Below are 13,608 nucleotides of genomic sequence, written 5' to 3' on the forward strand. Positions count from 1 at the left end.
CTCTTAAATGATAACCAATTAATTATTTTGTCAAACTTTATGAAACTCTAAACGTTGTTTGTATTTCTGTTGAAATATATCAATATAATTTCTACAGAGTTTTCAATAGTCTAGTTTTATTCTTTTAATAATTTTCATTAATTTATGTGTAAAAATTATTCTAGTTGCGCCAACGTGTTTTGTTCTACGAATTTCAGACCTGCTGATGGAGATAGATGTCTGAACAGGACAGCCGAACTATTAATAAAAAATAATTAAATATACCAATCTATATAAAAACGAAACATGTGTTTGTTTGTACTCCAACTACTCTAAAACTATCGAGCCAATCTCATCCAAAATTTCTATGTAAACACTATGTATGTGAATATTCTGTGAGGTTAAAACTGAACTTGTCTCATTTCCTTTTTGTAAAGACTATTGGCTAATTATTTCTAGCCTATTGAGTCAATGTCAAACAATTTTGGCAGGTTGACACTTTAGACAATGTTGAATATTTTAAGGGATTCAAGGTCAAAGTATGAAAGTTGTTGGATTGTTTCTCACAGAACCATGTTTTTCTCACGGTCAGTGGGATGTAAGGTGTTCAAGGTTGGTTCACCTTAAAATGTTTATCAGTTGACAGATGGAAAGTAAGCTGTATGTGTTGTTTATGAAGAGGCTTTAATGTAATTAAAAAAAATTCTGGGATAAAGTTTATGTTCAGGTTATTACCTTGAAATATATTATTGTTGTTAAATTTACGTTGTTATAACTAAGTTTAATCGTTTTCTGTTATGTAAAGAGTATCTCAACTTATAACATGGTTTTGTATTATTATTTATGAAATCTAAAATCCATAACTTCACAAAAATAGTTAGCACGTTTAAAATGTTACGTCACATCACTAGTTTTGTGTCCAACCAGGTGCAGCTTGAAGGTTGGTAGAACTAAACACCAGGGTACAATACCTTCGACAAAACTGCATTCTGTTGTTTAGAACGAAAATCGTACAATAAAGTACGGCTTATTTCTGAATATACACACAATAAAGTAAAGTTTACCTGTAAATTTGCATCCAATAAAGTATGGTTTATCTCTGAATTACATACAGTAAAGTACGGTTTATCTGTGAATTTACATACAATAAAGAACGGTTTATATGAAAATTTATATACAGTAAAGTACGGTTTATCTGTGAGTTTACATAGAGTAAAGTACTGTTTATCTCTGAATATACATACATAATATAGTACGATTTATCTGTAAATTTACATACACTAAAGCACGGTTTACCTCTGAGTTTAAGGAAGAATTTCTATCGAGAGACACTTATTGGTGTTTATGTTATTTTTTAATTATTCGCATGATCGTCTGTTGATTATTTATTTATTTGAAATATTTTTTTTTCTTTTCTATTCCCTATACATTGTCAGAAAATTAATAATTCAGGGGCTCAATTCCCCTCGGTGGGCTCAGCAGATAGCCCGATGTGGCTTAACTATAAGAAAACACACACACATGATTAAGCGATTCAACATCTTGATGACGTATTGGAATTCATGGTTTGATCTGCGTATTAAACAGCTCGAAAAATGTGAAAAAAGCTAGTATACAACTATAATGTTACCTGATTCCTAATTTTCCAAGAGGTGAAACACAACAACAGAAAGTCTGTTGAATACTATACCAAGGTCTAAATGTATTATTGTTGAATACTATACCAAGGTCTAAATGTATTATTGTTGAATACTATACCAAGGTCTAAATGTATTACTGTTGAATACTATACCAAGGTCTAAATGTATTATTGTTGAATACTATACCAAGGTCTAAATGTATTATTGTTGAATACTATACCAAGGTCTAAATGTATTATTGTTGAATACTATACCAAGGTCTAAATGTATTATTGTTGAATACTATACCAAGGTCTAAATGTATTACTGTTGAATACTATACCAAGGTCTAAATGTATTATTGTTGAATACTATACCAATGTCTAAATGTATTATTGTTGAATACTATACCAAGGTCCAAATGTATTATTGTTGAATACTATACCAAGGTCTAAATGTATTATTGTTGAATACTATACCAAGGTCTAAATGTATTATTGTTGAATACTATACCAAGGTCTAAATGTATTATTGTTGAGTAGTATACCAAGGTCTAAATGTATTATTGTTGAACACTATACCAAGGTCTAAATGTATTATTGTTGAATACTATACCAAGGTCTAAATGTATTACAGTTGAATACTTTACCAAGGTCTAAATGTATTATTGTTGAATACTATACCAAGGTCTAAATGTATCATTGTTGAATACTATACCAAGGTCTAAATGTATTATTGTTGAATACTATACCAAGGTCTAAATGTATTATTGTTGAATACTATACCAAGATCTAAATGTATTATTGTTGAATACTACACCAAGGTCTAAATGTATTATTGTTGAATACTATACCAAGGTCTAAATGTATTATTGTTGAATACTATACCAAGGTCTAAATGTATTATTGTTGAATACTATACCAAGGTCTAAATGTATTATTGTTGAATACTATACCAAGGTCTAAATGTATTATTGTTGAATACTATACCAAGGTCTAAATGTATTATTGTTGAATACTATACCAAGGTCTAAATGTATTATTGTTGAATACTATACCAAGGTCTAAATGTATTACTGTTGAATACTATACCAAGGTCTAAATGTATTATTGTTCAATACTATACCAAGGTCTAAATGTATTATTGTTGAATACTATACCAAGGTCCAAATGTATTATTGTTGAATACTACACCAAGGTCTAAATGTATTATTGTTGAATACTATACCAAGGTCTAAATGTATTATTGTTGAACACTATACCAAGGTCTCAATGTATTATTGTTGAACACTATACCAAGGTCTAAATGTATTATTGTTGAATACTATACCAAGGTCTAAATGTATTATTGTTGAATACTATACCAAGGTCTAAATGTATTATTGTTGAATACTATACCAAGGTCTAAATGTATTATTGTTGAATACTATACCAAGGTCTAAATGTATTATTGTTGAACACTATACCAAGGTCTCAATGTATTATTGTTGAACACTATACCAAGGTCTAAATGTATTATTGTTGAATACTATACCAAGGTCTAAATGTATTATTGTTGAATACTATACCAAGGTCTAAATGTATTATTGTTGAATGCTATACCAAGGTCTAAATGTATTATTGTTGAGTAGTATACCAAGGTCTAAATGTATTATTGTTGAACACTATACCAAGGTCTAAATGTATTATTGTTGAATACTATACCAAGGTCTAAATGTATTACAGTTGAATACTATACCAAGGTCTAAATGTATTATTGTTGAATACTATACCAAGGTCTAAATTTATTATTGTTGAATACTATACCAAGGTCTAAATGTATTATTGTTGAATACTATACCAAGGTCTAAATGTATTATTGTTGATTACTATACCAAGGTCTAAATGTATTACAGTTGAATACTATACCAAGGTCTAAATGTATTATTGTTGAATACTATACCAAGGTCTAAATGTATTATTGTTGAATACTATACCAAGGTCTAAATGTATTATTGTTGAATACTATACCAAGGTCTAAATGTATTATTGTTGAATACTACACCAAGGTCTAAATGTATTATTGTTGAATACTATACCAAGGTCTAAATGTATTATTGTTGAATACTATACCAAGGTCTAAATGTATTATTGTTGAATACTATACCAAGGTCTAAATGTATTACTGTTGAATACTATACCAAGATCTAAATGTATTATTGTTGAATACTATACCAAGGTCTAAATGTATTATTGTTGAATACTACACCAAGGTCTAAATGTATTATTGTTGAATACTATACCAAGGTCTAAATGTATTATTGTTGAATACTACACCAAGGTCTAAATGTATTATTGTTGAATACTATACCAAGGTCTAAATGTATTATTGTTGAACACTATACCAAGGTCTAAATGTATTATTGTTGAACACTATACCAAGGTCTAAATGTATTATTGTTGAATACTATACCAAGGTCTAAATGTATTATTGTTGAATACTATACCAAGGTCTAAATGTATTATTGTTGAATACTATACCAAGGTCTAAATGTATTATTGTTGAATACTATACCAAGGTCTAAATGTATTATTGTTGAATACTGTACCAAGGTCTAAATGTATTACTGTTGAATACCATACCAAGGTCTAAATGTATTATTGTTGAATACTATACCAAGGTCTAAATGTATTATTGTTGAATACCATACCAAGGTCTAAATGTATTATTGTTGAACACTATACCAAGGTCTCAATGTATTATTGTTGAACACTATACCAAGGTCTAAATGTATTATTGTTGAATACTATACCAAGGTCTAAATGTATTATTGTTGAATACTATACCAAGGTCTAAATGTATTATTGTTGAATACTATACCAAGGTCTAAATGTATTATTGTTGAACACTATACCAAGGTCTAAATGTATTATTGTTGAATACTATACCAAGGTCTAAATGTATTATTGTTGAGTAGTATACCAAGGTCTAAATGTATTATTGTTGAATACTATACCAAGGTCTAAATGTATTATTGTTGAATACTATACCAAGGTCTAAATGTATTATTGTTGATTGTGTTAACGTAAAAAAAATGGTACAAAGATAAATATATGGATGGCTATTATTATTCAATCAAACTTAAAACAAATAAACCAACTTTTATCTTATGTAAAGTTTGTGGTACATACTGGAATGTTCTGTTCATTGCTAAACAGAAAAAATATCAGAAAACAATAGTTTTTCATTTGAGTCAAATATTAAATACAAACAGCAATATTTAACAATATGTGTTGATGTTTTCTTCATTATCTGACATAAATAAAATTTATTTATATTTTATCTAACAACTCTTTACTGTTGTGGTATAACCAATATCAATTATACCTTGTTGTCAACGGTTACCTATAGAAGCACCTGACAACCGTTGATAATTGCTTGGATTGAACGGTTACCTATAGAAAGAGTAGAGTCTGGATGTTATATAAAAAAACACGAAGAAAGCTGGGCTGTTTAGTACTCAAACACCACTTACATCACCCATAACTACCATAACTTATATCACCTGTAGCTATCATCACTTACATCACCTATAGCTACCATCACTTACATCACCTATAGCTACCATCACTTACATCACCCATAGCTACCATCACTCACATCACCTATAGCTACCATCACTTACATCACCTATAGCTACCGTCGCTGTATCACGTTAGTTGTTATCATAACTTACATCACCCATAGCTACCATCACTTCAACACATCAGTAACTACCATCACTTACATCACCCATAGTTACCATCACTTTACCACGTTAGTAGCTGTCATCACTTACATCACCCATAGCTACCATAACTTATATCACCTATAGTTACCATCACTTACATCACCCATAGCTACCACCACTTATATCACCCACAGCTACTATCACTTCACCACATCAGTAACTACCATCACTTCAACACATCAGTAACTACCATCACTTATATCATCCATAGCTACCGTCTCTTTACAACGTTTATATACGCGTCAAGCCACTCACTACTCGATTCACCAACGGAAGAGACCGTTTTTCAGAACATAGTAAGTTATACAACGGCTGTCTTAACGGCAAGACAACAATCAGAACATTTTTGGATCCGGGCACCACAAGATCCAGGTGTACTAGTTTGCTTGATTGACTTCAAGAAAACTGAAATTTTGATAAACACGTGATACTATACTGTAGCACATTTTTTTTTCCGTCTTTAAATTCTGGTTAAGACGGCTGTTTCCATTTTTAACATTACAAGACCCAAATATCAGTTAAATCATCGAAATAACTTATCTTTACCCCTGTATAACTTCTTATTTGGCAATACTGTCACAAGGAAAAACCAACTTCACAACAATTAGAAAAATCCTTCAACATCAACCTCCTTTCATGTTTAGGAAAATAAAACTAACAAAGACAAACAAAAATAAACTGTTTTTCCATACAAACAAATAAATAAAGATATATCAAAAACAACCATAATATCTCAAGATATCCTTGAAGCATAAAATACATTTAAACAAATTTAATATCTTTCTTTCTCCACATACGTAGAAGGATTTCGACAATGAAGTGAGTTGTCTCCTTCGTGGTTATAAAGTTGTCAGATCTCCACTGACCTGATTACCTGCTTTTGGTATATTTTCAACTATTTTCGGCTGAATGTCTCCTTACTTTCAGATGGAGGATTGTTGGGCAGCTCTGACGTGTACGTCCACAGTCAAAAAGTGCATCTATATGAGGTTTTTGCAATGGTCCTCAACAGGACATTTGTACATTGTTGTCCAGTGCTCGGACTTTACCTTAGTTTTAATCATCAATTTCGCCTTCTGCGGTACAAGATCTGGCTATAGTGGTTGGACAGCTGGTAGGCTTGGCAACATCTTGTTTACAGCTGGACTTCAGTGATAACGGTCTATATCAGTTCTGTGGATTTGAGGTCTAGTCCATCAGCAGACCCAGACAGAGCCTCGATGTTCTATACAATACACGACAATGCATCTTTATTCATAGCCTCCTTTGAAGATTAGCCAAGGTCAGTCCCTAGATTGATTGATACTTCACAACATCAACAAAAAGAAAACCCTCACAACAGTCAGTTTTCATTGTCGTGTAGGTGTTTGGTTCTAGTTCAACTTCACTGAAAATCTCGTCTCACACTTTGCTAGATGAATAGATATATTTAAAAGGACGAAGAGTGAATTTTACCTTAAATAACAAAAGTCAGAACTGAAAATATAGTTGTCGTTCAAAAAAACAAGAAAAGTGTGGATAATGCTGTAAGAGCCTGGTTACGAGAACCATGTTCCCTGAAATTATCTTTAGGACCAGAGTAGTAATGTTGTAGTCAAAAGTCGTGACGTAAATATTTCCTACTGATAGAATGTCATTTCTATCAACACAGGCATTATCAGGTCAAACGTTTGACCTCGGTGGCTGTACCAGTTGTCATTATCACAACAATAACAATATTCAACTAAATCTATTTTACTATTACTAAACATTACTATTTGGTTATTACACTCAAGAGAAACTAGTAATTAAATGGGGCGGAGTTGGGTACATTGTCTTCTCAATGTGCATAAGTTGAACTTTCGTATCTTCTACAGAAGTATCGTTAGAATAGTATTCATAAGACTGTGTGCTCTCTGAAATTTTTGACTGAATATATTCATTCATAGCCAAAGAAAACACTGGGTACAGTATTTGTTATATGATATGTTATTATTTGTGAGTTTTATTGCAGACACGTTTATTTAAATATTTATTAGTATTTCAATTCAATCAATGAGAAATATTCCTGATGAAAACGTATCAGAAAACAGATTACACTGGGTGTTTCTCTAAGAGGAGTCCCGGCATTACTTTTACTTCTTTAATAAAATCCGCTGCCTTTCAAATATATCGATGTCAAACTGAAACATTCTTGGTCTGGTAACTTAAGAACTTAAGAAATGTTGCCCACTAGTTATGATTTCAGTATTTGATTCATTTGTGTTATATAACATTCATAAATGGCTTTGTTTACAGTTTCATATATGTGTGCAACACCTCACACACACACACGAACATATATATAAATATATATATATATGTGTGTGTATGTGTTGTGTATGAACATATCATTAAACAAAAAGCCTAACATTTCAGGAATTTTCTATACATTGCATCATGCGCCCTCTAACAAGCAAGAACTAAACCAAAATATTAAAGTCATAATTTAGCACAGTGTACCATGGGTATAATTTGTACAAATACAATTACCTTTCTTGGTAGGCACGACACTGATATCCCATTTTGTAGCTTTTTGTTTAACTACAAACAAACGAACAGAAATTCACGCAAAACTAATCGAGGATCATCTACACTAGTCATCCCTGATTTAGCAGTTATAAAATAGAGGGAAGGAAACTTTCACCAACGAATAGGGGAACTGGCCATCACAATATAACGCCCCCTTAATTGAAAGGGCGATCATGTTCTATGATGAAGATTCAAGCCTACGGCAGGCAATTTGCGAGTTGAGGGCCTTAACTACCAGCCCAAACAAGGCCATTGTTTCATAAGAAAGAATAATTAAAAACAAGAGAAAAACATTTTACCTTAGTGAAATATCCTGGCAGGAAACTTGGTAGCTTCGTCTTCAGGCTGTAAAATCGATTAGCCAGTTCAAATAACCAAAGCAAATTGGATCTAGAAGTCTTATGTTAGGACCATTAAGGTTTCACTAGGCCTGATAATAATTTTAATTTTTTTCGGGTACATTATTAACCGAAATGATATAGTCCTAATATTTCACCATTCTAACATTGCTTTATTAATACTTCAATGCATTTCACATAAAATTTTTCAAATTAGGAATCTTAGAAGTCGCCATAATTTGTAGATTGTATTTGTTCATAAAAAAAAAGGAAGCATAAATTACCATAAAGTGTGGTCTCGTGACTTACTCATTAAATAAATACCCTGCCAAAAACTTCAGTATTTGGTTAGAGAGTAATTACTGTTTCTCGACATTGTCATTATAATTACTGTTTACCACTCGACATTGTTATTATAATTACTGTTTACCACTCGACATTCCTATCACAATTATTGTTTAACACTCGACATTGTTATTATAATTACTCTTTAACACTCGACATTGTTATTATAATTACTCTTTACCACTCGACATTCCTATCACAATTATTGTTTAACACTCGACATTGTTATTATAATTACTGTTTAACACTCGACTTTGCTATTATAATTTCTGTTTACCACTCGACATTGTTATTATAATTACTGTTTAACACTCGACATTGCTATAATAATTACTGTTTACCACTCCACATTGCTATTATTATTGTCTATTCGACGTTGCTAGTATAATCACTGTTTTCCATTCGACATTGCTATTAAAGTAATGTTTACCACTCAACATTGTAATTATAATTACTGATTATCACTCGACATTGTTATTATGATTCCTGTTTACCACTACACATTATTAATATAATTACTGTTTACCACTCGACATTAGTCTTATAAATACTACTTACCATTCGATATTGCTTTTAAAATAATGTTTACCACTCGACATTGTTATTATAATTACTGTTTACCACTCGACATTTTTATTATAGTTATTGTTTAAAACTCGACGTTGCTATTATAATTGCTGATTATCACTCGACATTGTTATTATAATTATTGTTTACCATTTGACATTGTTATTTTAATTACTGTTTACAACTCGACTTTGCTATTACAATTACTGTTTACCACTCTGCAGTGTTATTATAATTACTGTTTTACACTCGACAGTGTTTTTATAATTACTGTTTATCATTCGACATTTCTATTATAATTAATGCTTACACTCTACATTCCTATTATAATTACTCTTAACCACTAAACATTACTCTTATAATTACTATTTACCACTCGACATTACTCTTATAATTACTATTTTCTATTCGAAATTGCTAGTATAATTACTGTTTACCACTCGACATTGTATTATAATTGCTGTTTCTCACTCGACATTGTTATTATAATTACTGTTCACGACTCGACATTTTTATTCTGATTACTGTTTTCCACTCGACATTGCTATTATGATTACTGTTTACCACTACACATTTTTAATATAATTACTGTTTACCACTCGACATTGTTATTATAATTAATGTTTAACACTCGACATTGCAATTATAGTTACTGTTCACCTCTCGACATAACTATTATAATTACTGTTTTCCACTCGACATTGTTGTTATAATAACTCTTTACCACTCTATATTGCTATTATAATTACTGTTTACCACTCGTCATTGTTATTATAATTACTGTTTACCACTCGACATTGTTATTATAATTACTGTTTACCACTGCTCATTGCTATTTTTATTACTGTTTACCATTCGACATAACTCTTATAATTGCTGTTTATCATTCAAAATTGTTATTATTATTACTGATTTACACTCAAGATTTTTATTATAATTACTGTTTTTCACTCGACATTGCTATTGTAATTACTGTTTACTACTGGAAACTGTTATAATAATTACTGTTTACCACTCGACATTAGTCTTATAATTACTACTTACCATTCGATATTGCTTTTAAAATAATGTTTACCGCTCGACATTGTTATCATAATTACTGTTTACCACTCGACATTTCTATTATAATTAGTGTTTACCACTCAAAATTGCTATTATAATTACTGTTTGCCACTCGACATTTCTATTATAATTAGTGTTTACCACTCAAAATTGCTATTATAATTACTCTTAACCACTCAAAATTATTTTTACAATTATTATTTATCATTCGACATTCCTTTTTTTAATACTGTTTTCCATTCGACATTGCTAGTATAATTACTGTTTACCACTCGACATTTCTATTATAATTATTGTTTAACACTCGACATTGCTATTATAATTGATGATTATCACTCGACATTGTTATTATAATTATTGTTTACCATTTGACATTGTTATTTTAATTACTGTTTACAACTCGACTTTGCTATTACAATTACTGTTTACCACTCGACATTGCTAATAAAATTACTGTTTCTCCCTCGACATTGCTATTATAATAACTCTTTGCAACTCGACATTGCTATTATAATTACTATTTACCACTCGTCATTGTTATTATAATTACTGTTCACCACTCGAAATGTCTATTGTAATTACTGTTGACAACTCGACATTGATCTTATAATTACTCTTAACCACTCAACATTACTCTTATAATTACTATTTAGCTTTCGACATTCCTATCACAATAACTGTTTACCACTCGACATTGTTATTATAATTATTGTTTACCACTGCTCATTGCTATTTTTATTACTGTTTACCATTCGACATAACTCTTATAATTGCTGTTTATCATTCAAAATTGTTATTATAATTACTGATTTCCACTCGAGATTTTTATTATAATTACTGTTTTTCACTCGACATTGCTATTGTAATTACTGTTTACTACTGGAAACTGTTATAATAATTACTGTTTACCACTCGACATTAGTCTTATAATTACTACTTACCATTCGATATTGCTTTTAAAATAATGTTTACCGCTCGACATTGTTATCATAATTACTGTTTACCACTCGACATTTCTATTATAATTAGTGTTTACCACTCAAAATTGCTATTATAATTACTGTTTGCCACTCGACGTTTCTATTATAATTAGTGTTTACCACTCAAAATTGCTATTATAATTACTCTTAACCACTCAAAATTATTTTTACAATTATTATTTATCATTCGACATTCCTTTTTTTAATACTGTTTTCCATTCGACATTGCTAGTATAATTACTGTTTACCACTCGACATTTCTATTATAATTATTGTTTAACACTCGACATTGCTATTATAATTGATGATTATCACTCGACATTGTTATTATAATTATTGTTTACCATTTGACATTGTTATTTTAATTACTGTTTACAACTCGACTTTGCTATTACAATTACTGTTTACCACTCGACATTGCTAATAAAATTACTGTTTCTCCCTCGACATTGCTATTATAATAACTCATTGCAACTCGACATTGCTATTATAATTACTATTTACCACTCGTCATTGTTATTATAATTACTGTTCACCACTCGAAATGTCTATTGTAATTACTGTTGACAACTCGACATTGATCTTATAATTACTCTTAACCACTCAACATTACTCTTATAATTACTATTTAGCTTTCGACATTCCTATCACAATAACTGTTTACCACTCGACATTGCTATTATAAATGCTGTTTATCACTCGACATTGTTATTATAATTACTGTTCACCACTCGACATTTTTATTATAATTGCTGTTTTCCACTCGACATTGCTATTGTAATTACTGTTTACCACTGCACATTTCTATTTTCACTACTGTTTACCATTCGACATTACTCTTATAATTACAATTTACCATTGGACTTTGTTATTATAATTACTGTTTACCACTCCACATTGCTATTATAATTAATCTTTACCACTCGACATTGCTATCATAATTACTGTTTACCCTCGACAATGCTATTATAATTACTCTTAACCACTCGACTTTACTCTTATAATTACTATTTACCATTCGACATTCTATTAAAATAATGTTTACCACTCGACATTGTTATTATAATTACTGTTTACCACTCTACAGTGTTATTATAATTATTGTTTTACACTCGACAGTGTTATTATAATTATTGTTTACCACTCGACATTTCTATTATAATTAGTGTTTACCACTCAAAATTGCTATTATAATTACTCTTAACCAATCAAAATTATTTTTACAATTATTATTTATCATTCGACATTCCTTTTTTTAATACTGTTTTCCATTCGACATTGCTAGTATAATTACTGTTTACCACTCGACATTGCTATTATAATTACTGATTATCACTCGACATTGTTATTATGATTCCTGTTTACCACTACACATTATTAATATAATTACTGTTTACCACTCGACATTAGTCTTATAATTACTACTTACCATTCGATATTGCTTTTAAATTAATGTTTACCACTCGACATTGTTATTATAATTACTGTTTACCACTCGACATTTCTATTATAGTTATTGTTTAACACTCGACGTTGCTATTATAATTTCTGATTATCACTCGACATTGTTATTATAATTATTGTTTACCATTTGACATTGTTATTTTAATTACTGTTTACAACTCGACTTTGCTATTACAATTACTGTTTACCACTCTGCAGTGTTTTTATAATTACTGTTTATCATTCGACATTTCTATTATAATTAATGCTTACACTCTACATTCCTATTATAATTACTCTTAACCACTAAACATTACTCTTATAATTACTATTTACCACTCGACATTACTCTTATAATTACTATTTTCTATTCGAAATTGCTAGTATAATTACTGTTTACCACTCGACATTGTATTATAATTGCTGTTTATCACTCGACATTGTTATTATAATTACTGTTCACGACTCGACATTTTTATTCTGATTACTGTTTTCCACTCGACATTGCTATTATGATTACTGTTTACCACTACACATTTTTAATATAATTACTGTTTACCACTCGACATTGTTATTATAATTAATGTTTAACACTCGACCTTGCTATTATAATTAATGTTTAACACTCGACATTGCTATTATAATTACTGTTTACCACTCGACATTTTTATTATGATTACTGTTTACCACTACACATTATTAATATAATTACTGTTTACCACTCGACATTGTTATTATAATTTATTATTTACCACTCCACATTAGTCTTATAATTACTATTTACCATTTGACATTGCTTTTAAAATAATGTTTACCACTCGACCTTGTTATTATACTTATTGCTTACCACTCGACATTGTTATTATAATTACTGTTTACCAGTCGACAATGTTATTATAATTACTGTTTACCACTCGACATTGCTAATATAATTACTGTTTAGCACTCTACATTGC

The sequence above is a fragment of the Tachypleus tridentatus genome, chromosome 13 (genome assembly GCF_004210375.1).
Source record: "Tachypleus tridentatus isolate NWPU-2018 chromosome 13, ASM421037v1, whole genome shotgun sequence".
Lineage (NCBI taxonomy): Eukaryota > Metazoa > Arthropoda > Merostomata > Xiphosura > Limulidae > Tachypleus > Tachypleus tridentatus.